The sequence below is a fragment of the Anomaloglossus baeobatrachus genome, chromosome 12 (assembly GCF_048569485.1).
Source record: "Anomaloglossus baeobatrachus isolate aAnoBae1 chromosome 12, aAnoBae1.hap1, whole genome shotgun sequence".
Classification (NCBI taxonomy): domain Eukaryota; kingdom Metazoa; phylum Chordata; class Amphibia; order Anura; family Aromobatidae; genus Anomaloglossus; species Anomaloglossus baeobatrachus.
Window position 1 is genome coordinate 19,382,077 of NC_134364.1, and position 26,683 is coordinate 19,408,759.

Here is a 26,683-nt window from a genome sequence, read left to right on the forward strand (position 1 = left end):
AGACCCAGACGATTGGGACGTCCAAAAGCTGTCCCTGGGTGGGTAAAGAAATACCTCATGTTAGAGCTGCAAAGACAGCCCTCCCCTACGGGGAGGCAACTGCCGCCTGCAGGACTCTTCTACCTAGGCTGGCGTCCGCCGAAGCATAGGTATGCACCTGATAATGTTTGGTGAAAGTGTGCAGACTCGACCAGGTGGCTGCCTGGCACACCTGTTGAGCCGTAGCCTGGTGTCGTAATGCCCAGGACGCACCCACGGCTCTGGTAGAATGGGCCTTCAGCCCTGATGGAACCGGAAGCCCAGCAGAACGGTAGGCTTCAAGAATTGGTTCTTTGATCCATCGAGCCAGGGTGGCTTTGGAAGCCTGCGACCCTTTGCGCTTACCAGCGACAAGGACAAAGAGTGCATCCGAGCGGCGCAGGGGCGCCGTGCGGGAAATGTAGATTCTGAGTGCTCTCACCAGATCCAACAAATGTAAATCCTTTTCATACCGATGAACTGCATGCGGATAAAAGGAAGGCAAGGAGATATCCTGATTAAGATGAAAAGAGGATACCACCTTAGGGAGAAACTCCTGAATGGGGCGCAGCACTACCTTGTCCTGGTGGAACACCAGGAAAGGAGCTTTGGATGACAGCGCTGCTAGTTCAGACACTCTCCGAAGAGACGTGACCGCTACCAGAAAGGCCACTTTCTGTGAGAGTCGAGAAAGTGACACATCCCTCAGAGGCTCGAAGGGCGGCTTCTGGAGAGTAACAAGGACCTTGTTTAGATCCCACGGATCTAACGGCCGCCTGTACGGAGGTACGATATGACAAACCCCCTGCAGGAACGTGCGCACCTGAGAAAGTCGTGCTAGACGCTTCTGAAAAAACACGGATAGTGCCGAGACTTGCCCTTTAAGGGAGCCGAGCGACAAGCCCTTTTCCAACCCAGATTGCAGGAAGGAAAGAAAGACGGGTAACGTGAATGGCCAGGGAGATACTCCTTGTGCAGAGCACCAGGATAAGAAAATCTTCCACGTTCTGTGGTAGATCTTAGCAGAAGTGGACTTCCTAGCCTGTCTCATGGTGGCAACGACCCCTTGGGATAATCCTGAGGACGCTAGGATCCAGGACTCAATGGCCACACAGTCAGGTTCAGGGCCGCAGAATTCCGATGGAAAAACGGCCCTTGGGACAGTAAGTCTGGACGGTCTGGTAGTGCCCACGGTTGGCCGACCGTGAGATGCCACAGATCCGGGTACCACGACCTCCTCGGCCAGTCTGGGGCGACGAGTATGACGCGGCCGCAATCGGATCTGATCTTGCGTAACACTCTGGGCAAGAGTGCCAGAGGTGGAAACACATAAGGGAGCCGGAACTGCGACCAATCTTGCACTAAGGCGTCTGCCGCCAGAGCTCTTTGATCGCGAGACCGCTCTATGAAGGTCGGGACCTTGTTGTTGTGCCGAGACGCCATTAGGTCGACGTCCGGCATCCCCCAGCGGCGGCAGATTTCCTGAAACACGTCCGGGTGAAGGGACCATTCCCCTGCGTCCATGCCCTGGCGACTGAGGAAGTCTGCTTCCCAGTTTTCTACGCCCGGGATGTGAACTGCTGATATGGTGGAAGCTCTTTCCTCTACCCACATGAGAATTCGCCTGACTTCCTGGAAGGCTTGCCGACTGCGTGTCCCTCCTTGGTGGTTGATGTATGCCACCGCTGTGGAGTTGTCCGACTGAATTCGGATCTGCTTTCCTTCCAGCCACTGCTGGAAGGCTAATAGGGCAAGATACACTGCCCTGATTTCCAGAACATTGATCTGAAGGGTGGACTCCTGCTGAGTCCACGTCCCTTGAGCCCTGTGGTGGAGAAAAACTGCTCCCCACCCTGACAGACTCGCGTCTGTCGTGACCACTGCCCAGGATGGGGGCAGGAATGATCTTCCCTGCGTTAATGAGGTGGGAAGGAGCCACCATAGCAGAGAATCCTTGGCCGTCTGAGAAAGGGAGACTTTCCTGTCTAGGGAAGTTGTCTTCCCGTCCCACTGGCGGAGAATGTCCCATTGAAGTGGACGCAGATGAAACTGCGCGAACGGGACTGCCTCCATTGCTGCCACCATCTTCCCTAGGAAGTGCATGAGGCGCCTTAAGGGGTGCGACTGACCCTGAAGGAGAGACTGCACCCCTGTCCGTAGAGACCGCTGCTTGTCCAGCGGAAGCTTCACTATCGCTGAGAGAGTATGAAACTCCATGCCAAGATACGTTAGTGATTGAGTCGGTGCCAGGTTTGACTTTGAAAAGTTGATGATCCACCCGAAAGTCTGGAGAGTCTCCAGCGCAACATTCAGGCTGTGTTGGCATGCCTCTTGAGAGGGTGCTTTGACAAGTAGATCGTCCAAGTAAGGGATCACCGAATGTCCCTGAGAATGCAAGACTGCTACCACTGCCGCCATGACCTTGGTGAAAACCCGTGGGGCTGTCGCCAGACCAAATGGCAGAGCTACGAACTGGAGATGGTCGTCTCCTATCACGAAACGTAGAAAACGTTGGTGCGCTGTAGCAATCGGCACGTGGAGATAAGCATCTTTGATGTCTATTGATGCAAGGAAATCTCCTTGAGACATTGAGGCAATGACAGAGCGGAGGGATTCCATCCGGAACCGCCTGGCGTTCACATGCTTGTTGAGCAGCTTTAGGTCCAGAACAGGACGGAACGAGCCGTCCTTTTTTGGAACCACGAAGAGATTGGAGTAAAAACCTTGCCCTTGTTCCTGCAGAGGAACAGGGATCACCACTCCTTCTGCTTTTAGTGAGCACACCGCCTGCAGAAGGGCATCTGCTCGGTCGGGATGTGGGGAGGTTCTGAAGAACCGAGGCGGAGGACGAGAACTGAATTCTATCCTGTACCCGTGAGACAAAATGTCTGCTACCCACCGGTCTTTGACCTGTGGCAGCCAAATGTCGCAAAAGCGGGAGAGCCTGCCACCGACCGAGGATGCGGAGGGCTGAGGCCGAAAGTCATGAGGCAGCCGCCTTGGAAGCGGTTCCTCCGGTTGCTTTCTTGGGGCGTGACTGAGCCCGCCAGGAATCTGAGCTCCTTTGCTCCTTCTGAGTCCCTTTGGACGAGGAGAATTGGGTCTTGCTGGAGCCTCGAAAGGACCGAAACCTCGACTGCCACTTCCTCTGTTGAGGTTTGCTTGATCTGGGCTGGGGTAAGGAGGAGTCCTTACCCTTGGATTGCTTAATGATTTCAGCCAATTGTTCACCAAACAGTCTATCTACAGATAGCGGCAAGCTGGTTAAACATTTTTTGGAAGCAGAATCCGCTTTCCATTCCTTTAACCACAAGGCTCTGCGCAAGACAACAGAGTTGGCAGACGCAATTGAGGTACGGCTTGTAGAGTCCAGGACAGCGTTGATAGCGTAAGTCGCAAACGCAGACATTTGCGAGGTTAGGGACGCTACTCGCGGCACTGCTGGACATATGATAGAGTCCACCTGTGCCAGGCCAGCTGAAATAGCTTGGAGTGCCCATACGGCCGCGAATGCTGGAGCAAACGACGCGCCAATAGCTTCATAGACAGACTTTAACCAAAGGTCCATCTGTCTGTCATTGGCATCTTTAAGTGAAGCCCCATCTTCCACTGCAACTATGGATCTAGCTGCAAGCCTGGAGATTGGGGGATCCACCTTTGGACACTGGGTCCAGCGTTTGACCACGTCAGGGGGAAAGGGATAACGTGTATCCTTAAGACGTTTGGAGAAACGCTTATCTGGGTAGGCATGGTGTTTCTGGACTGCTTCTCTGAAGTCAGCGTGGTCCAGAAAAGTACTCAGTTTAGGCTTGGGATACCTGAAATGGAACTTCTCCTGCTGTGCAGCTGCCTCCTCTGCAGAAGGGGCAGGGGGAGAAATTTCCAATAGACTATTGATGGCCCCTATAAGGTCATTTACCATGGCGTCACCATCAGGAGTATCCAGATTGAGAGCGGTTTCAGGATTAGACTCCTGATCCCCCTCCTCTGTCTCATCATGTAGAGACTCTTCTCGTTGAGACCCTGATCCGCGTGATGACGTGGAGGGTCTCTCCCAGCGAGCACGCTTAGGCTGCCTGGGACTGTCATCTGAATCAGAGCCGTCAGGCTGAGATGCCTGGGACCCCCTTGAAGCACGGATTAACTCCAACTGAGGGGGACCGGGGAACATTGCCGCAGCAGTGTCCATGGACTGAGTAACTGGCCTGGCCTGCAAGGTCTCTAGGATTTTTGTCATAGTGACAGACATCCTGTCAGCAAAAACCGCAAACTCTGTCCCCGTCACCGGGACAGGGTTCACCGGCGACTCTGCCTGGGCCACTACCACCATAGGCTCCGGCTGACGAAGTGGCACAGGGACCGAACATTGCACACAATGGGGGTCATTGTAACCTGCCGGTAGATTAGCCCCACAAGCAGCACAAGCAGCGTTCACAGCCTGTGTCTTGGCACCCTTGCGTTTTGCAGATGACATGTTGTCGTCTCCTCAGAGCAATAGGGGTACACAGCCAAGAAGCGACCTTACAGTGCAAAATTATATATATATATATATATATATATATATATATATATATATATATATATATATATATATATATATATATATATATATATATATATATATATATATATTACAGAGAAAAAAGTACACAAATATCACACTGTGGCACTAGTGGGGCCAGCACTTAAGTGCTGCTTACCGCCCGCTAAACGCGGGTGTGTGGTCGCCAGAAATCCCTTGTCTGGGTCTCCCAGAGCCTGTGTCCGTTCTCCAGCCAGACTGCATGTAGGAATGGCTGCCGGCGTCCTGTGGAGAGGGGCGGGCCCTGGGCGTGTGCAGACAACGAGCGGGAAACCTGCGTCCCACTGTGCTCAGTGAGAAGGCTGGAGCATGTAAATAAGGCTCCAGCCCTCGGCGCTGAATAAACGTACAGCGTCTCTCCCTTGCCCTGAGTGACAGGGTGGGGGCGGGAACGAAGCGGAGCTAGGCCGCAAAAGCCGGGGACTAGATTTATAAGCGCCGCCGTCGTAAAAGCACGGTCGGCGCTAAGTCCCCGGCGCACTACAAGTCGCAGCCGCGCCGCCGCTCCAGGGGCGGTCGGCGCGGCAGTCCCCAACACAAAGGCACTCAGACAAACTGTAGTGACTGAACCCCAGTGCGCAGCGCTACTGTCCCCGGCGCACTAGCACACCCAGCAAGCCTGGAGTGTGCGCGGCCTGTACAAGCGGGGACACAGAGTACCTTCATGTCGCAGGGCTTTGTCCCTGAACGGTACCCAGCTCCGTATCCAGCAGGTTCCATGGGTCTGTGGATGGAGCCCGGCCTCAGGGCTTGGGGGCCGGTAAGATCCCACTTCCTCAGAGCCCCTCAGGGGGATGGGGAAGGAAAACAGCATGTGGGCTCCAGCCTCCATACCCGCAATGGGTACCTCAACCTTAACAAACATCGCCGACATAAAGTGGGGTGAGAAGGGAGCATGCTGGGGGCCCTAGTATGGGCCCTCTTTTCTTCCATCCGACATAGTCAGCAGCTGCTGCTGACTAAACAGTGGAGCTATGCGTGGATGTCTGACCTCCTTCGCACAAAGCAGAAAACTGGTGAGCCAGTGATCCCACTGGGGGTGTATAGCCAGAAGGGGAGGGGCCTTACACTTTTTAGTGTAATTGCTTTGTGTGGCCTCCGGAGGCAGTGCTATACACCCAATCGTCTGGGTCTCCCAATGGAGCGCCGAAGAAATATGGATATAAATATACACTTCTGCACCCAGGGGAGCAAGCACCTAGTAACAGGTGCTGCTTACCGACCGCCCTCAGCGTTTGTGTGACCACCAGATTCCCTGCCTGGGCTCCCAGCGCTGTTGGAGCTCGTCTCTGAAGATCCCCAGCGTCAGCCGTGCTGCTAGTAATGGCTGCTAGCGTTCTGTGAGGAAGAGGGAGCCGTGGGCGTGCACTAAAAAGTGCGGGAATCTGGTGCCCCACTGTGCACAGTGAGGGGGGAGGAGGATACAAAGTATGCTCCTGCCCTCAGCGCTGACGTTCCGTGCAGCGTCCCGCCCTTACTCCTGACTGGCAGGCCCGGGGGCGGGAATATGCGGCACTAGGCCGCAAAGAAGGGAATTTTGTTTACTTACCGTAAATTCCTTTTCTTCTAGCTCTAATTGGGAGACCCAGACAATTGGGTGTATAGCTACTGCCTCTGGAGGCCACACAAAGTATTACACTTAAAAGTGTAAGGCCCCTCCCCTACTGCCTATACACCCCCCGTGGGATCACGGGCTCCTCAGTTTTAGTGCAAAAGCAAGAAGGAGGAAAGCCAATAAACTGGTTTAAGCAAATTCAATCCGAAGGAATATCGGAGAACTGAAACCATTCAACCTGAACAACATGTGTATACAAAAAAACAGGGGCGGGTGCTGGGTCTCCCAATTAGAGCTAGAAGAAAAGGAATTTACGGTAAGTAAACAAAGAAGGGAATTTTGTTACTTACCGTAAATTCCTTTTCTTCTAGCTCCAATTGGGAGACCCAGACGATTGGGTGTATAGCTACTGCCTCCGGAGGCCACACAAAGCATTACACTTAAAAGTGTAAGGCCCCTCCCCTTCTGGCTATACACCCCCCGTGGGATCACGGGCTGCTCAGTTTTAGTGCTAAAGCAAGAAGGAGGAAAGCCAATAACTGGTTTAAACAAATTCAATCCGAAGTAACATCGGAGAACTGAAACCGTTCAACATGAACAACATGTGTACCCGAAAAAAACAAAAATCCCGAAGGAAACAGGGCGGGTGCTGGGTCTCCCAATTGGAGCTAGAAGAAAAGGAATTTACGGTAAGTAACAAAATTCCCTTCTTCGGCGCTCCATTGGGAGACCCAGACGATTGGGACGTCCAAAAGCAGTCCCTGGGTGGGTAAATTAATACCTCAAGTTAGAGCTGCAAAACAGCCCTCCCCTACGAGGAGGCAACCGCCGCCTGCAGGACTCTTCTACCTAGGCTGGCGTCCGCCGAAGCGTAGGTATGCACCTGATAATGTTTGGTGAAAGTGTGCAGACTCGACCAGGTAGCTGCCTGGCACACCTGTTGAGCCGTAGCCTGGTGTCGTAATGCCCAGGACGCACCCACGGCTCTGGTAGAATGGGCCTTCAGCCCTGATGGAACCGGAAGCCCAGCAGAACGGTAGGCTTCAAGAATTGGTTCCTTGATCCATCGAGCCAGGGTGGATTTGGAAGCCTGCGATCCTTTGCGCTTACCAGCGACAAGGACAAAGAGTGCATCCGAGCGGCGCAGGGGCGCCGTGCGGGAAATGTAGATTCTGAGTGCTCTCACGAGATCCAACAAATGCAAATCTTTTTCATACCGATGAACTGGATGAGGACAAAAGGAAGGTAAGGAGATATCCTGATTGAGATGAAAAGAGGATACCACCTTAGGGAGAAACTCCTGAATCGGGCGCAGCACTACCTTGTCCTGGTGAAAAACCAGGAAGGGAGCTTTGGATGACAGCGCTGCCAGCTCGGATACCCTCTGAAGAGACGTGACCGCTACCAGAAAGGCCACTTTCTGTGAGAGTCGAGAAAGTGAAACATCCCTCAGAGGCTCGAAGGGCGGCTTCTGGAGAGCAACTAGTACCCTGTTCAGATCCCATGGATCTAACGGCCGTTTGTACGGAGGGACGATGTGACAAACCCCCTGCAGGAACGTGCGTACCTGAGGAAGTCGTGCTAGACGCTTTTGAAAAAATACCGATAGCGCTGAGACTTGCCCTTTAAGGGAGCTGAGCGATAAGCCTTTTTCCAAACCAGATTGCAGGAAGGAAAGAAAAGTAGGCAATGCAAATGGCCAGGGAGACACTCCCTGTGCCGAGCACCAGGATAAGAAAATCTTCCACGTTCTGTGGTAGATCTTAGCAGACGTGGGCTTCCTAGCCTGTCTCATGGTGGCCACGACCCCTTGAGATAATCCTGAAGATGCTAGTATCCAGGACTCAATGGCCACACAGTCAGGTTCAGGGCCGTAGAATTCAGATGGAAAAACGGCCCTTGTGACAGTAAGTCTGGCCGGTCTGGTAGCGCCCACGGTTGGCCGACCGTGAGATGCCACAGATCCGGATACCACGACCTCCTCGGCCAGTCTGGGGCGACGAGCAGGACGCGGCGGCAATCGGACCTGATCTTGCGTAGCACTCTGGGCAACAGCGCCAGAGGTGGGAACACATAAGGTAGCCGGAACTGCGACCAATCTTGAACTAAGGCGTCCGTCGCCAGAGCTCTGAGATCGTGAGACCGTGCCATGAAGTCCGGGACCTTGTTGTTGTGCCGGAACGCCATTAGGTCGACGTCCGGCATCCCCCAGCGGCGACAAATGAGGTGGGAAGAAGCCACCACTGAAGAGAATCCTTGGCCGCCTGAGAAAGGGAGACGTTCCTGTCTAGGGACGTCGACTTCCCGTCCCATTGGCGGAGAATGTCCCATTGTAGTGGACGCAGATGAAACTGCGCGAAAGGGACTGCCTCCATTGCTGCTACCATCTTCCCCAAGAAGTGCATGAGGCGTCTCAAGGGGTGCGACTGGCCCTTAAGGAGAGATTGCACCCCTGTCTGTAGTGAACGCTGTTTGTCCAGCGGAAGCATCACTATCGCTGAGAGAGTATGAAACTCCATGCCAAGGTATGTTATCGATTGGGTTGGGGTCAGATTTGACTTTGAAAAGTTGATGATCCACCCGAAACTCTGGAGAGTCTCCAGCGCAACGTTCAGGCTGTGTTGGCATGCCTCTTGAGAGGGTGCCTTGACAAGTAGATCGTCCAAGTAAGGGATCACAGAGTGACCCTGAGAGTGCAGGACTGCTACTACTGCTGCCATGACCTTGGTGAAGAACCTTGGGGCTGTCGCCAGACCAAATGGCAGAGCTACGAACTGAAGATGGTCGTCTCCTATCACGAAGCGTAGAAAGCGTTGGTGCTCTGTAGCAATCGGCTTGTGGAGATAAGCATCTTTGATGTCTATTGATGCTAGGAAATCTCCTTGAGACATTGAGGCAATGACGGAACGGAGGGATTCCATCCGGAACCGCCTGGTTTTCACATGCTTGTTGAGCAGTTTTAGGTCCAGAACAGGACGGAAAGACCCGTCCTTTTTTGGCACCACAAACAAATTGGAGTAAAAACCGTGACCTTGCTCCTGAAGAGGAACAGGGATCACCACTCCTTCTGCCTTTAAAGAGCACACCGCCTGCAGAAGAGCATCGGCTCGGTCGGGAGGCGGAGAAGTTCTGAAGAATCGAGTTGGAGGACGAGAACTGAACTCTATCCTGTACCCGTGAGACAGAATGTCTCTCACCCAACGGTCTTTGACCTGTGGCAGCCAAATGTCGCCAAAGCGGGAGAGCCTGCCACCGACCGAGGATGCGGAGAGAGGAGGCCGAAAGTCATGAGGAAGCCGCCTTGGTAGCGGTTCCTCCGGCTGCTTTCTTTGGGCGTGACTGAGCCCGCCAAGAATCTGAGGTCCTCTGATCCTTTTGAGTCCTTTTGGACGAGGAGAATTGGGACCTGCCCGAGCCTCGAAAGGACCGAAACCTCGACTGTCCCCTCCTCTGTTGGTGTTTATTTGGTCTGGGCTGAGGTAAGGATGAATCCTTACCCTTGGACTGTTTAATGATTTCATCCAATCTCTCACCAAACAGTCTGTCACCAGAAAATGGCAAACTGGTTAAGCACTTCTTGGAAGCAGAGTCTGCCTTCCATTCCCTTAACCACAAGGCTCTGCGTAAAACCACGGAGTTGGCGGACGCCACTGCCGTACGGCTCGTAGAGTCCAGGACAGCATTAATAGCGTAAGACGCAAATGCAGACATTTGAGAGGTTAAGGACGCTACTTGCGGAACAGATGTACGTGTGACAGTGTCAACCTGCGCAAGACCAGCTGAAATAGCTTGGAGTGCCCATACAGCTGCGAATGCTGGAGCAAACGACGCGCCGATAGCTTCATAGATGGATTTCAACCAGAGCTCCATCTGTCTGTCAGTGGCATCTTTAAGTGAAGCCCCATCTTCCACTGCAACTATGGATCTAGCCGCAAGCCTGGAGATTGGGGGATCCACCTTTGGACACTGGGTCCAGCTCTTGACCACGTCAGGGGGAAAGGGATAACGTGTATCCTTAAGACGTTTGGAGAAACGCTTATCCGGATAAGCGTGGTGTTTCTGGACTGCCTCTCTAAAGTCAGAGTGGTCCAGAAAAGTACTCAATTTACGCTTGGGATACCTGAAATGGAATTTCTCCTGCTGTGAAGCTGACTCCTCCACTGGAGGAGCTGAGGGAGAAATATCCAACATTTTATTGATGGACGCTATGAGATCATTCACTATTGCGTCCCCATCAGGTGTATCTAGATTAAGAGCGGTCTCAGGATCAGAATCCTGATCAGCTACCTCCGCCTCATCATACAGAGAGTCCTCCTGCTGGGACCCTGACCAGTGTGATGAAGTCGAGGGCCGCTCATAGCGAGCTCGCTTAGGCTGTCTGGGACTGTCGTCCGTGTCAGAGCCTTCACCCCGGGATGCATGGGACCCCCCCGGAGCACGGATTTGTTCCAAATGAGGGGGGCCAGGGAGCATTGAATCGACAGTGCCCATGGTCTGAGTTACCGGTCTGGACTGCAAAGTCTCAAGGATTTTAGTCAGTCACCGACAATCTATCAGCAAAAACTGCAAACTCCGTCCCTGTCACCTGGACAGTGTTCACAGGTGGTTCTCCTTGGGCCACCTCTAGCAGAGGCCCCGGCTGAGTAAGTGCCACAGGGGCCGAACATTGCACACAATGGGGGTCAGTGGCACCAGCCGGTAGAACAGCCTCACATGCGGTACAGGTAGCATAGAAAGCCTGTGCCTTGGCCCCCTTGCTTTTTGCGGACGACATGCTGTTGTCTAGCAAACTAGGAGGGTATATAGCCAAGAATAGCGACCGTACAGTGCAATGTATAGCATACAAGCATAAAGTACAAATGAACACTTCGGCACTAGTGGGGTCAGCACCCGAGGTGCCGCTTACCGCCCGCTCAAAGCGGGTGTGTGGTCGCCAGAATCCCGTGTCTGGGTCTCCCAGAGCTTGTCTCCCTTCTCCACTGAGACTGCAAACAGGAATGGCTGCCGGCGTCCTGTGAAGAGGGGCGGGCCGTGGGCGTGCCCCAGACAAAGTGCGGGAAACTGGCGTCCCACTGTGCCCAGTGAGGGGGGTTGGAGTATGCTAAGCAGACTCCAGCCCTCGGCGATGACGTTCTGAACAGCGTCCCGCCCTTCCCCTGACTGGCAGGCCTGGGGGCGGGAACGAAAGGAAACTAGGCCGCAAAAGCCGGGGACTCGATTTATAAGCGCGGCCGCCGTATAAGCACGGCCAGCGCGGAAGTCCCCGGCGCACCACAAGTCCCAGCCGCGCCGCAGTGTAAAAACCGCCAGCAGCGGCCGGCGCGGCAGTTCCTAATACATAAACTCACTCAGCAAAGCTGCAGTGAGTAATAGCACAAGCGCGCCGCGCTGCTGCCCCCGGCGCACTAACACACCCAGCAATGCTGGTGTGTGTGTGCGCGATTTGTACGGGGACACAGAGTACCTTAATGTAGCAGGGCCCTGTCCCTGACGATACTCAGCTCCATGTCCAGCAGATTCCTAGGGGCTGTGGACGGAGCACGGTCTCCTGTGCCTGGAGACCGATAGGATCCCACTTCACCCAGAGCCCTAAGGGGATGGGGAAGGAAAGCAGCATGTGGGCTCCAGCCTCCGTACCCGCAATGGGTACCTCAACCTTAACAAACACCGCCGACAAAAGTGGGGTGAGAAGGGAGCATGCTGGGGGCCCTAGTATGGGCCCTCTTTTCTTCCATCCGACAAAGTCAGCAGCTGCTGCTGACTAAACAGTGGAGCTATGCGTGGATGTCAGCCTCCTTCGCACAAAGCATGAAAACTGAGGAGCCCGTGATCCCACGGGGGGTGTATAGGCAGTAGGGGAGGGGCCTTACACTTTTAAGTGTAATACTTTGTGTGGCCTCCGGAGGCAGTAGCTATACACCAATTGTCTGGGTCTCCCAATAGAGCGACAAAGAAAGCCGGGGACTCGAGTTATAAGCGCGGCCGGCAAACAAGCGCGGTAGTCCCGGCGCACCAACACACCCAGCAGCTGCTGCAGCGTGTATCAAACAGGCGCTCTATGCGCCGTCCCCAAGGGGACACAGAGTACCTCAGAGTAGCAGGGCCATGTCCCTGACGATACCCGGGCTCCTGTCCAGCAGATTCCCCCAGGGGCTGCGGAGGGAGCACGGTCCCAGTGCCTGGAGACCGTTTAGGATCCCACTTCACCCAGAGCCCTGTAAGGGATGGGGAAGGAAAACGGCATGTGGCTCCTGCCTGTGTACCCGCAATGGGTACCTCAACCTTAACAGCACCGCCGACTCAGAGTGGGGTGAGAAGGGAGCATGCCGGGCGCCCTGTAATGGGCCCTCTTTTCTTCCATCCGATATAGTCAGCAGCTGCTGCCGACTAACTTGTGGAGCTTGCGTGCATGTGTGCCTCCTTCAACACAAAGCATAAAAACTGATGGGCCCGTGATGCACGGGAGGGTGTATAGCAGAGGGGAGGGGTTACACTTTTTAAAGTGTAATACTTTGTGTGGCCTCCGGAGGCAGAAGCTATACACCCAATTGTCTGGGTCTCCCAATGGAGCGACAAAGAAAGTGACTCTTTCCAATATTTAGTAACACAAATTACTGCATTACCCAAAACAGCAGCCCTCAAACCAGAACCACACGTGCAGATACTTGGAACATTTTCAGTAACATATGAAAGAAGGGAATTTTGTTACTTACCGTAAATTCCTTTTCTTCTAGCTCCTATTGGGAGACCCAGACGATTGGGTGTATAGCACTGCCTCCGGAGGCCACACAAAGCAATTACACTAAAAAGTGTAAGGTCCCTCCCCTTCTGGCTATACACCCCCAGTGGGATCACTGGCTCACCAGTTTTAGTGCAAAAGCAAGAAGGAGGAAAGCCAATAACTGGTTTAAACAAATTCACTCCGAAGTAACGTCGGAGAACTGAAAAACCATTCAACATGAACAACATGTGTACCCGAAAAACCACCAAAAATCCCGAAGGACAACAGGGCGGGTGCTGGGTCTCCCAATAGGAGCTAGAAGAAAAGGAATTTACGGTAAGTAACAAAATTCCCTTCTTCTTCGGCGCTCCATTGGGAGACCCAGACGATTGGGACGTCCAAAAGCTGTCCCTGGGTGGGTAAAGAAATACCTCATGTTAGAGCTGCAAAGACAGCCCTCCCCTACGGGGAGGCAACTGCCGCCTGCAGGACTCTTCTACCTAGGCTGGCGTCCGCCGAAGCATAGGTATGCACCTGATAATGTTTGGTGAAAGTGTGCAGACTCGACCAGGTAGCTGCCTGGCACACCTGTTGAGCCGTAGCCTGGTGTCGTAATGCCCAGGACGCACCCACGGCTCTGGTAGAATGGGCCTTCAGCCCTGATGGAACCGGAAGCCCAGCAGAACGGTAGGCTTCAAGAATTGGTTCTTTGATCCATCGAGCCAGGGTGGCTTTGGAAGCCTGCGACCCCTTGCGCTGGCCAGCGACAAGGACAAAGAGTGCATCAGAGCGGCGCAGGGGCGCCGTGCGGGAAATGTAGATTCTGAGTGCTCTCACCAGATCTAACAAATGTAAATCCTTTTCATACCGGTGAACCGGATGAGGACAAAAAGAAGGTAAGGAGATATCCTGATTAATATGAAACGAGGATACTACCTTAGGGAGAAACTCCTGAATGGGGCGCAGCACTACCTTGTCCTGGTGGACCACCAGGAAGGGAGCCTTGGATGACAGCGCTGCTAGCTCAGACACTCTCCGAAGAGACGTGATCGCTACCAGAAAGGCCACTTTCCGTGATAGTCGAGAGTGAAACATCCGTCAGAGACTCGAAAGGCGGCTTCTGGAGAGCAACTAGTACCCTGTTCAGATCCCATGGATCTAACGGCCGCTCGTACGGGGGGACGATATGACCAAACCCCCTGCAGGAACGTGCGTACCTGCGGACGTCGTGCTAGACGCTTCTGAAAAAAACACCAATAGCGCCGAGACTTGCCCTTTAAGGGAGCCGAGCGACAAGCCCTTTTCTAACCCAGATTGCAGGAAGGAAAGAAAAGTAGGCCATGCCAATGGCCAGGGGGACACTCCTTGTACAGAGCACCAGTAAAAGAAAATCTTCCACTTCCGTGGTAGATCTTAGCAGACGTGGGCTTCATAGCCTGTCTCATGGTGGCAACGACCCCGTGGGATAATCCTGAGGACACTAGGATCTAGGACGCAATGGCCACACAGTAGGTTCAGGGCCGTAGAATTCAGATGGAAAAACGGCCCTTGGGACAGTAAGTCTGGCCGGTCTGGTAGTGCCCACGGTTGACCGACCGTGAGATGCCTGTCGCCAGAGCTCTTTGATCGTCATGAAAACCGGGACCTTGCTGTTGTGCCGATTCGTGAAACCCGTCCGGGTGCAGAGACCATTCTCCTGCGTCCACGCCCTGGTGACTGAGGAAGTCTGCTTCCCAGTTTTCTACGCCCGGGATGTGAACTGCGGATATGGTGTATGCTCTGTCTTCCACCCCTAGCAGAATCCGGCGGACTTCCTGGGAGGCTCGCCGACTGCGTAGTCCGCCTTGGTGGTTGATGTATGCCACCGCTGTGGATTGTCCGACTGAATTCGGATCTGTTTGCCTTCCAGCCACTGCAGGAAGTCTTGCAGGGCCATATGCACTGCCCAGAGCTCCAGACAATTGATCTGAAGAGTGGACTCCTCTGAAGAGAGTCCTTGATCGTCTGAGAAAGGGGGACGTTCCTGTGTAGGGACATAGACTTCCCCTCCCATTAGCGAAGAATGTTCTATTGAAGTGGACGCAGATGAAACTGCGTGAAAGGGACTGCCTCTGGATGAGGTGTCTCCTTGAAGGAGAGACTGCACCCCCGTCTGTAGTGACCGCTGTTTGTCCAGTGGAAGCTTCACCATCGCTGAGAGAGTGTGAAACCCCAAGCTAAGATATGCCAGCGATTGGGTTTAACTTTGAAAAGTTGAGGACCCACCCGAAACTCTGGGAAGTCTCCAGCGCCATGTTCAGGCTGTGTTGGCATGCCTCTTAAAAGAGTGCCTTGACAAGTAGATGGTCTAAGTAAGGGATCACAGGGTGACCCTGAGAGTGCGGGAGTGGTCCCACTGCTGCCATGAACTTGGTGAAAACCCGTGGGGCTGTCGCCAGACCGAAGGGTAGGGCTACGAACCGAAGATGCTCGTCTTCAATAATGAATCGTAGCAAACGCCGGTGCTCTGGAGCAATCGGCACGTGGAGATAAGCATCATGATGTCTATTGATGCTAGGAAATCTCCTTGAGACATTGAGGCAATGACGGAGCGGAGGGATTCCATCCGGAACCGCCTGGTTTTCACGTGCTTGTTGAGCAGTTTAAGGTCCAGAACGGAACGGAAGGAGTCGTCCTATTTTGTCACCCCGACCAGATCGGAGTAAAAAGTGTCTCTTGTTCCTGAGGAGGAACCGGGATTACGACTCCTACTGCCTGCAGAAGAGCCTCGGCTCGGCCGGTGAGGAAGTTTTTGCGACAAACTGTCTCTCACCCACCGGCCATTGACCTGTGGCAGTTAAATGTCGCTAAAGCGGGGGAGTCTGCCACCGACCGCGGACGCGGAGAGAGAGGGCTGAAAGTCATGAGGAAACCGCCTTGGTAGCGGTTCCTCCGGCTGCCTTCTCCGGGCGTGATTGAGCCCGCCAGGAACCTGGGCCCCTCTGAGCCTTTTGAGTCCTGTTGGACGAGGGCAATTGGGACGTGCCCGAGCCTGGGAAGGACCGAAACCTCGACTGTCCCTTCTCCTGATGGGTCTTGTTTGATAGCTGGGGTAAGGAAGAATCCGTACCCTTGGACAGTTGAATGATTTAATCCAACCGCTCACGAAACAGTCTGTCACCAGATAAAGGCAATCTGGTTAAGCACTTTTGTGGAAGCAGCATCTGCTCCAATCCCTTAACACTAGGAGCGTAACAACACGGAGTTGGCGGACGCCACTGACGTACGGCTCGTAGAGTCCAGGACAGCATAAACAGCTTGAGTCGCAATGCCGACATTGCGAGGTGAAGGACGCTACTGCGGCCAAGATGTACATGTGACCGCGTCCCTCTGCGCAATACTAGCTGAAATAGCTTGGAGTGCCTCTATGGCTGCGAATGCCGGGGCAACCGACCCGCCGATAGGGCTATCTGTCTGTCAATGGCATCTTTAAGTGAAGTCCCATCTTCCACTGCAACTATAGATCTAGCCGCAAGCCTGGAGATTGGGGGATCCACCCTTGGAGCGCTTGAGCACGTCAGGGGGGAAGAGACAACGCGTATCTTCAATACGGTTGGAGAAACGCTTATCGGGATAAGCGTGGTGTTCCTGGACTGCTTCTCTGGAGTCAGAGTGACCAGAAAAGTACTCAATATACGGTTGAGATACCGAAGAAGGGAATTTTGTTACTTACCGTAAATTCCTTTTCTTCTAGCTCCTATTGGGAGACCCAGACGATTGGGTGTATAGCTACTGCCTCCGGAGGCCACACAAAGCATTACACTAAAAAGTGTAAGGCCCCTCCCCTTCTGGCTATACACCCCCAGTGGGATCACTGGCTCACCAGTTTTAGTGCAAAAGCAAGAAGGAGGAAAGCCAATAACTGGTTTAAACAAATTCACTCCGAAGTAACATCGGAGAACTGAAAACCATTCAACATGAACAACATGTGTACCCGAAAACAACCAAAAATCCCGAAGGACAACAGGGCGGGTGCTGGGTCTCCCAATTGGAGCTAGAAGAAAAGGAATTTAAGGTAAGTAACAAAATTCCCTTCTTCTTCGGCGCTCCATTGGGAGACCCAGACGATTGGGACGTCCAAAAGCTGTCCCTGGGTGGGTAAAGAAATACCTCATGTTAGAGCTGCAAGACAGCCTTCCCCTACGGGGAGGCAACTGCCGCCTGCAGGACTCTTCTACCTAGGCTGGCGTCCGCCGAAGCATAGGTATGCACCTGATAATGTTTGGTGAAAGTGTGCAGACTCGAGCAGGTAGCTGCCTGGCACACCTGTTGAGCCGTAGCCTGGTGCCGTAATGCCCAGGACGCACCCACGGCTCTGGTAGAATGGGCCTTCAGCCCTGATGAAACCGGAAGCCCAGTAGAACGGTAGGCTTCAAGGATTGGTTCCTTGATCCATTGAGCCAGGGTGTATGTTGCAGCCTGCGATCCCTTGCGCTGACCAGTGACAAGGACAAAGAGTGCATCCGAGCGGCGCAGGAGCGCCGTGCGGGAATGTAGATTCTGGGTGCTCTACACCAGATCCAACAATGCAAAGCCATTACATATCGATGAAATGGATAAAAGGAAGGTAAGGAGATATCCTGATTGTGGAGACACTCCCTAAGCAGAGCACCAAGATAAGAATAACTTCCACGTCTTGTGGGAGATTTTGGCAGACGTCGGCTTCCTAGCCCGTCTCATGGTGGCAATGACGTCTTGAGATAATCCTGAAGACGCTAGGATCTCGGACTCGATGGCCACACAGTCCGGATCAGGGCCGTAGAATTCAGTGGAAAGAACGGCCCTTGGGACAGTAAGTCTGGCCGGTCTGAGAGTGCCCACGGTTGGCCGACCGTGAGATGCCACAGATCCGGGACCACGACCTCCTCGGTCAGTCTGGGACGACGAGGATGGCGCGGCGGCAAGCGGAGCTGAGCTTGCGTAGCACTCTGGGCAACAGTGCCAGAGTAGGAAACACATAGGGTAGCTGGAACTGCGACCAATCCTGAACTAGGACGCCTGCCGCCAGAGCTCTTTGCTCGTGAGACCGCGCCATGAAAATCGGGACCTTGTTGTTGTGCCGAGACGCCATTAGGTCGACGTCCGGCATCCTCCAGCGGCTACAGATTTCCTGACACCATACTGGGTGCAGAGGCCATTCCCCTGCGTCCATGCCCAGGCGACTGAGGAAGTCTGCTTCCCAATTTTCTACGCCCGGGATGTGAACTGCGGATATGGTGGATGCTCTGTCCCCCACCCACATCAGAATCCGCCGGATTGCCTGGTAGGCTTGGCGATGCGTGTTCCGCCTTGGTGGGCGATGTCTGCCACCGCTGTGGAATTGTCCGACTGAATTCGGATCTGTTTTCCTTCCAGCCACTGCTGGAAGGCTTGCAGGGCAAGATGCACTGCCCAGATTTCCAGAACATTGATCTGAAGGATGGACTCCTCTGGAGAGAGTCCTTGACCGTCTGAGAAGGGAAACGTTCCTTTCTAGGGACGTCGACTCCCCAACCCATTGGCAAAGCATGTCCCATTGAAGTGGACGCAGTGAAACTGCGCGAAAGTGACTGCCTCTGCATGAGGCGTCTTAAGGGGTGTGACTGGCCTTGAAGGAGAGACTGCACCCCCGTCTGTAGTGAACGCTGCTTGTCCAGCGGAAGCTTCACTATCGCTGAGGGAGTGTGAAACTCCATGCCCAGATATGTCAGCGATTGGGTCGGTGCCCGATGTAACCTTGAAAAGTTGATGATCCACCCGAAACTCTGGAGAGTCTCCAGCGCCACGTTCAGGCTGTGTCGGCATGCCTCTTGAGAGGGTGCCTTGACAAGTGGATCGTCCAGTAAGGATCACAGAGTGACCCTGAGAGTGCAGGACTGCTCCCACTGCTGCCCTGAACTTGGTGAAAACCCGTAGGGCTGTCGCCAGACCGAAGGGCAGGGCTACGCACTGAAGATGCTCGTCTTCAATAACGAAACGTAGCAAACGCTGGTGCTCTGGAGCAATCGGCACGAGGAGATAAGCATCCTGATGTCTATTGATGCTAGGAAAATCTCCTTGAGACATTGAGGCAATGACGGAGCGGAGGGTTACATCCGGAACCGCCTGGCCTTCACGTGCTTGGTGAGCAGTTTTAGGTCCAGAACGGAACGGAAAAAACCACCCTTTTTTGGCACCCCAATAAGATTGGAGGAAAAAACCGTGTCTTGTTCCTGAAGAGGAACAGGGATTACCACTCCTTCTGCCTGCAGAAGAGCATCGGCTCGGTGGGGGGGGGGGGGGGGAAGTTCTGAAGAATCGAGCTGGAGGACGAGAACAGAGCTCTATCCTGTACACGTGAGACACAATGTCTCTCACCCACCGGTCTGTGACCTGTGGCAGCTAAATGTACCCAGAAGCGGGAGATTCTGCCACCAACCGCGGATGCGGGGAGAGAGAGCCGAAATACATGAGGAGATCGCCTTGGTAGCGGTTCCTCCTGCTGCCTTCCTTGGGCGTGAATGAGCCCGGCCGGAATCTGAGCCCCTCTGAGCCTTTTGAGCCCTTTTAGACGAGTACAATTGGGACTTGCCCGAGCCTGGGAAGGACCAACCTCGACTGTCCCCCCAGGACAGCATTACTAGGGTAAGTCGCAATGCAGACATTGCGAGGTTAATGACACCACCTGCGGCACAGATGTACATGTGCTCAAGACCAGCTGCGCAAGACCAGCTGAAATAAGTTAGGGTGCCCATACGGCTGCGAATGCCGGAGCAACCGACACGCTGATAGCTTCACAGACAGATTTCAACCAGAGGTCTATCTGTCTGTCAATGGCATCTTTAAGTGAATTCCCATCTCCACTGCAACTATGGATCTAGCCGCATGCCTGGAGATTGGGGGATCCACCTTTGGACCCTGGGTCCAGGGCTGTACCACATCAGGGTAAAGGGATAACGTGCATCCTTAATACGTTTGGAGAAAACGTTTATCTGGTAAGCGTGGTGTTTCTGAACTGCGTCTCTGAAGTCAGCGTGGTCAGAAAAAGTACTCAATCTACGCATGAGTACTGAAAAGAAGGGAATTTTGTTACTTACCGTAAATTCCTTTTCTTCTAGCTCTTATTGGGAGACCCAGACGATTGGGGTATAGCTACTGCCCTCCGGAGGCCACACAAAGCACTACACTAAAAAGTGCAAGGCCCCTCCCCTTCTGGCTATACCCCCCCCGTGATATCACGGGTTCTCCAGTTTTAGTGCCAAAGCAAGAAGGAGGAAAGCCAATAACTGGTTTAAACAAATTAACTCCGAGTAACATCGGAGAACTGAAAAACCGTTCAACATGAACAACATGTGTACCCGCAAACAACAAAAAAATCCCGAAGGACAACAGGGCGGGTGCTGGGTCTCCCAATAAGAGCTAGAAGAAAAGGAATTTACGGTAAGTAACAAAATTCCCTTCTTCTTCGTCGCTCTATTGGGAGACCCAGACGATTGGGACGTCCAAAAGCTGTCCCTGGGTGGGTAAAGAAATACCTCATGTTAGAGCTGCAAGACAGCCCTCCCCTATGGGGAAGCCACTGCCACCTGCAGGGCTCTTCTACCTAGGCTGGCGTCCGCCGAAGCATAGGTATGCACCTGATAATGTTTGGTGAAAAAATGTGCAGGCTCGACCAGGTAGCTGCCTGGCACACCTGTTGAGCCGTAGCCTGGTGTCGTAATGCCCAAAACGCACCTACGGCTCTGGTAGAATGGACCTTCAGCCCTGAAGGAACCGGAAGCCCCGCAGAACGGTAGTCTTCAAGAATTGGTTCTTTGATCCATCGAGCCATGGTGGCTTTAGAAACCTGCAACCCCTTGCGCGTACCAGCGACAAGGACAAAAAATGCATCAGAGCGGCGCATGGGCGCCGTGCGGGAAATGTAGATTCTGAGTGCTCTCACCAGAACTAACAACTGTAAATCCTTTTCATACCGGAGAACCGGAGGAGAACAAAAGGAAGGAAAGGGTATATCCCGATTAAGAAGAAACGCGGATACAACCTTAGGAAGAAACTCCTGAATAGGGCGCAGCACTACCTTGTCCTGGTGGAACACTAGGAAGGGAGCCTTGAATGACAGAGCCGCCAGCTTAGACACTCGCCGAAGCGACGTGATCGCAACCAGAAAGGCCACTTTCTGTGACAGGCGCGAAAGGGAAACTTCCCTCAGAGGCTCGAAATGCGGCTTCTGGAGAGCAACTAGTACCCTGTTCAGATCCCATGGATCTAACGGCCGCTTGTACGGGGGCACAATATGACAAACCCCCTGTAGTAACGTGTGCACCTTAGGAAGACGTGCTAGACGCTTCTGAAAAGAACACGGATAGTGCCGAGACTTGCCCTTAAAGGGAGCCGAGCGACCAACCTCTTTCCCAACCAGATTGCAGGAGGGAAGGCAAAGTAGGCAATGCCGATGGCCAGGGAGACCCTCCCTGAGCAGAACACTAAGATAAGAATATCTTCCACGAGTTGTGGTAGATCTTGGCAGACCGCGGCTGGCTAGCCCGTCTCATGGTGGCAATGACGTCGTGCTCACGGTCGACCGACGGTGAGATGCCACAGATCACGGTACCACGACCTCCCCGGCCAGTCTGGGGCGACGAGGATGGTGTGGCAGCAATCGGTAGCTGGAACTGTGACCAATCCTGAGCCAAGGCGCCTGTCGCCAGAGCTCTTTGATCGTAAGACCGCGTCATGAAAATCGGGACCTTGTTGTTGCCGAGAAGCCATGACGTCGACGTCCGTCTTCATCCTGCGTCTACAGAATTCTTGCAAACAAACGGGTGCAGAGCCCATTCCCCTGCGTCCACGCCCTGGCGACTGAGGAAGTCTGCTTCCTAGTGTCGTACGCCCGGGATGTGAACAGCTGATATGGTGTATGCTCTGTCTTCTACCCATAGCAGAATCCGCCGGACCTCTTGGGAGTCTTGTCGACTGCGTAGTCCGCCTTGGTGGTTGGTGTATGCCACCGCTGTGGATAGTCCGACTGAATTCGGATCCATTTGCATTCCAGCCACTGCAGGAAGGCTTGCAGTGCAAGATACACTGCCCAGAGCTCCAGACCACTGAGTTGAAGAGTGGACTCCTCTGAAGATGGTCTTTGACCGTCTGGAAAAGCTAAAACTCGCCTCTGGATGAGGCGCCTCCTTGAAGGAGAGACTGTCCCCTCGTCTGTAGTGAACGCTGTTTGTCCAGCGGAAGCTTCACTATCGCTGAGAGAGTGTGAAAACTCTCCAGGAGATGCCAGCGATTGGGTTCAACCTTGACAAGTTGAAGACCCACCCGAAACTCTGGGAAGGGTCCAGCGCCATGTTCAGGTTGTGTTGGCATGCTTGTAAAGGAGAGTGCCTTGACCAGTAGATTGCCCAAGTAAAGGATCACAGAGTGACCGTGAGAGCGCGGGACTGCTCCCTCTGCTGCCACGAACTTGGTGAACACCCGTGGGGCTGTCGCCAGCCAAAGGGTATGGCTACGAAACGAAATATTCTCGTCTTTAATAACGAATCGTAGCCAACGCCGGTGCCTCGGAGCAATCGGCACGTGTAGATAAGCATCCTGATGTCTATTGAAGCTAGGAAAACTCCTTGAGACAGAGAGGCAATGACGGAGCGGAGTGATGCCATCCGGAACCGCCTGGTTTTCACGTGCTCGTTAAGCAGTATAAAGTCCAGAACGGGACGGAAGGAGCCGTCCTATTTTGGCACCACGACCAGGTCGGGGCAAAATGCGTATCTGGTTCCTGAAGAGGAACAGGGATTACCGCTCTTTCCGCCTGCAGAAGAGCCTCGGCTCGGTCGGTGCGGTAGTTTGAAAACAAACTGACTCTCACTCACAGGCCCTCAACCTGCGGTAGGTAAATGCCGCTAAAGCGGGGGAGTCTGCCCCCCCGCGGTTGCGGAGTGAGAGGGCTGAAAATTATGAGGAAAACGCTTTGGTAGCGGATCCTCCGGCTGCCTTCCCCGGGCGTGAATTGAGCCCGCTAGGAATCTATGCCCTTCTGGGCTTTTTGAGTCGTCTTGGATAGTTGAATGATTTCATTCAACCCTTACCAACAGATTATCACTAGATAAAGGCAACCTGGTTAAGCACTTCGTTGGAAGCAGCCTCTGTTCCAATCTCTCAACTACTAGCCTCTGCGTAAAAACACGGAGTTGGCGGATGCCACTGACGTCCGGCTCGTAGAGTCTCGGACAGCAATAACAGCATGATTCGCCATGCCGACATTGCGAGTTAAAGACGCTGCTGGGACCGAGAGTACCTGTGACAGCGACCCTCTGCGCAATACTAGCTGAAATAGCTTGGAGTGCCTTCACGGCTGCGACTGCCGGAGCAGCCGACCTGCCGATAGCTTCATAGACAGATTGCAACCAGAGGCCAATCTGCCTGTCAATGGCCTTTTGAAGTGAAGTCCTATCCACCACTACAACTATAGATCTAGCTGCAAGCATGGAGATTGGGGGATCCACATTTGGATACTGGGTCTAGCGCTTGACCACGTCAGGGGGAGCGACACGTGTCTCATTAATACGGTCGGAGAAACGCTTATCGTGATAAGCGTGTCGTTTCTGGACTGCGTCTCTGGAGTTAGAGTGCTAAACAAGTACTCAATATATAGAGATTTCTCTTGCTGTGAAGCTGACCCCTCCACTGGAGGAGTTGAGGGAGAAATACCCAACCTTTCGTTGATGGACGCAATAAGATTATTCACTATAGCGTCACCATCCGGTGTATCCGGATTGAGAGCGGTCTCAGGAACAGAGTCCTGAACAGCTACGTCTGCCTCATCGTACAGAGAGTACTCCAGCTGGGACCTTGCCCAGTGATGTAGTCGAGGGCTAATGCCAGCGAGCCCGCTTAGGCCATCTGGGACTGTCGACCGTGTCGGATGCCTGCTCTCTGGGATGCCTGGAATCACTCTGGCGCCTTGAGATGCTCCAGATCAGGGCGGCCAGGGTCATTGCAACCATATTGCCCACGGTCTGCTTGGGGTGCAAAGTCTGTAAGATGTCAGTCATAGTCACAGACAATATATCAGCGGAAAAACTGCAACTTCGTCCCTGTCTCTGGACAGAGATCACAGGTGGTTCCTTTGGCCACATATAGCAGAGACCCCGGTTGAGCAATTGCACGCACTGGGGATCCTGAAACCGTATGACATGCAGTACAAGCAGCATAGAAAGCCCGTGCATTGGCAACTTGTCTTTTTCTGCTGTTGTTGTCTAGCTATCTAAGAGCCTAGCCGAGGATAGCGACCGTACAGTGAATAGTCATACAAGCATGAAGTACAAATAAACACTTCAGCACATGTAGTACACGCAGCATTGAAAACTTGTGGCTTGGCACATTTGCTCTTCTGCTGCTGTTGTCTATTTATCTAGGAGCATGAGACAAGGATAGCGACATACAGTGAATGTATAGCATACAGCATGACAGTAAACACTGCAGCCCATGCAATCCAAGCAGCATTGAAAGCTTGCGCGTTAGCACCCTAGCCTTTCTGCTGCTGTTGTCTATTTATCCAGGAACATTAGCCAAGGATAGCGACATACAGTGAATGTATAGCATACAAGCATGACAGTAAACACTGCAGCCAATGCAAGTCAAGCAGCATTGAAAACTTGTGCCGTAGCACCATTGCTCTACTGCTGCTTTTGTCTGTTTATCTGGGCGCATTAGCCAAGAATAGTGACATACAGTGAATGTATATCATAACAATAAACCGTGCAGCACATGCAAGCGAAGCAGCATTGAAAGCTTGTGCCTTAGCACAAATTGCTCTACTGCTGCTGTTGCCCAATCTGACAGTAAACACTGCAGCACATGCAAACGAAGAAGCATTGAAAGCTTGTGCCTCAGCAGCATTGCTTATTTGCTGCTGTTGCCCAGAATAGCGACAGTACAGTACAGTGCATAGCATATCAGCACACAGCCCAAAAGCCCACTTCAGCATTAGTGGTGTCAGTTGCTTACCGCCCGCACAAGAGCGGGTGCGAGGTCGCCCAAAAACCTGTGACTGGTTCCGTTCTCCCAGAGTGGAAACCATAATGGCTGCCGGCTTCTCTTCCCCGTCCTGTGCAGAGGGGCGGGCCGTGGGCGAGCCCCAGCCAAGAGCGGGAACCCGGCGTCTCACTGTGTTCAGTGAGAGGGGGCTGGAGAATGCAAAGCAGACTCCAGCTCCCTGCGCTGAGCTACTGTACAGCGTCCCGCCCCTCCTCTGACTGGCAGGGCTGGGGCGGGAACGAAACGAAAACTAGGCCGCAAAGCCGGGGACTCTAGTAATAAGCGCGGCCGTCCCATGTGCACGGCCGACGCCGAAGTCCCCCGGCGCACCACAAGTCCCAGCCGCGCCACAATGTAAAAAACAACCAGCAGCGGCCGGCGCGGCCGTTTTCAATACATAAATTCACTCAGCAAAGCTGCAGTGAATAATAGCACCAGCGCTCCGCGCTGTTGTCCCCGGCGCACTAACACTCCCAGCAATGCTGGTGTGTGTGGGCGCGATGTGCATGGGAACACAGAGTACCTTGATGTAGCAGGGCCCTGTCCCTGACGATACTCAGCTCCATATCCAGCAGGTTCTTTTGGGTCTGTGGATGGAGCTCGGTCTCTGTGCCTGGAGACCGGTAAGATCCCACTTCACCCAGAGCCCCTCATGGGGATGGGGAAGGAAAACAGCATGTGGGCTCCGGCCTCTGTACTAGCAATAAGTACCTCAACCTTACAACACCATCCACGGGTGAGAAGGGAGCATGCTGGGGGCCCTACATGGGCCCTCTTTTCTTCCATCCGACATAGTCAGCAGCTGCTGCTGACTAAAATCTGTGGAGCTATGCATGGATGTCTGACCTCCTTCGCACACAAAGCTAAAACTGGAGAACCCGTGATATCACGGGGGGGGTATAGCCAGAAGGGGAGGGGCCTTGCACTTTTTAGTGTAGTGCTTTGTGTGGCCTCCGGAGGGCAGTAGCTATACCCCAATCGTCTGGGTCTCCCAATAGAGCGCTGAAGAAAGGATTTCTCCTGCTGTGAAGCTGACTCCTCCACTGGGGGAGCTGAGGGAGAAATATGCAACATTCCATTGATGGACGCTATAAGATCATTCACTATGGCGTCACCATCCGGTGTATCCGGATTGAGAGCGGTGTCAGGACCAAAGCCCTGATCAGCTACGTCTGCCTCATCATACAGAGAGTCCTCCTGCTGGGACCTTGACCAGTGATGAAGCCGAGTGTCGTACCCAGCGAGCTAGCTTAGGCTGTCTGGGACTGCCGTCAGTGTCAGAGCCTTCACCCTGGAATGCCTGGGACCCCCCCGGAGTACTGAGTACGTTCCAAATGAGGGTGGCCAGGGAGCATTAATCAAGATTGCCCATGGCCTGTCTGGAGTGCAAAGTCTCCATCCCATGACAATCTCCGAACCCTGTCCCTGGACAGGGTTCACAGGTGGTTTCTTTGGCCACTTCTAGTAGAGACCCCGGTTGACCAAGTGCTACAGGGGAGCATTGCCCACAATGGGGGTCAGTGAAAACCTGCCGGTGGAACAGTATCTGCAGGAAAAGCAGCATAGAAAGCCTGTGTTGCTTTTTTGCTGCTGTATTCTAGTCATCTATGCAATGTACAACATACAAGCATAAACACTTCAGCACATGCAATACAAGCAGCATAGAAAGCCTGTGCCTTGGCACCCTTGCTTTTTTGCTGCTGTTGTCCAGCCATCTAGGAGCCCAGAGTAGCGACCGTACAGTGCAATGTATAGCATACAAGCATATATA

General features: G+C 53.5%; 1 protein-coding gene across 1 annotated transcript in view; it reads right to left on the reverse strand.

Annotated features, from left to right (window-relative positions):
- DYNC1H1 (dynein cytoplasmic 1 heavy chain 1) overlaps positions 1-26,683 on the reverse strand; it is a 114,742-nt gene that overhangs the window by 26,185 nt on the left and 61,874 nt on the right. The gene's annotated exons all lie outside the window — the stretch shown is intronic.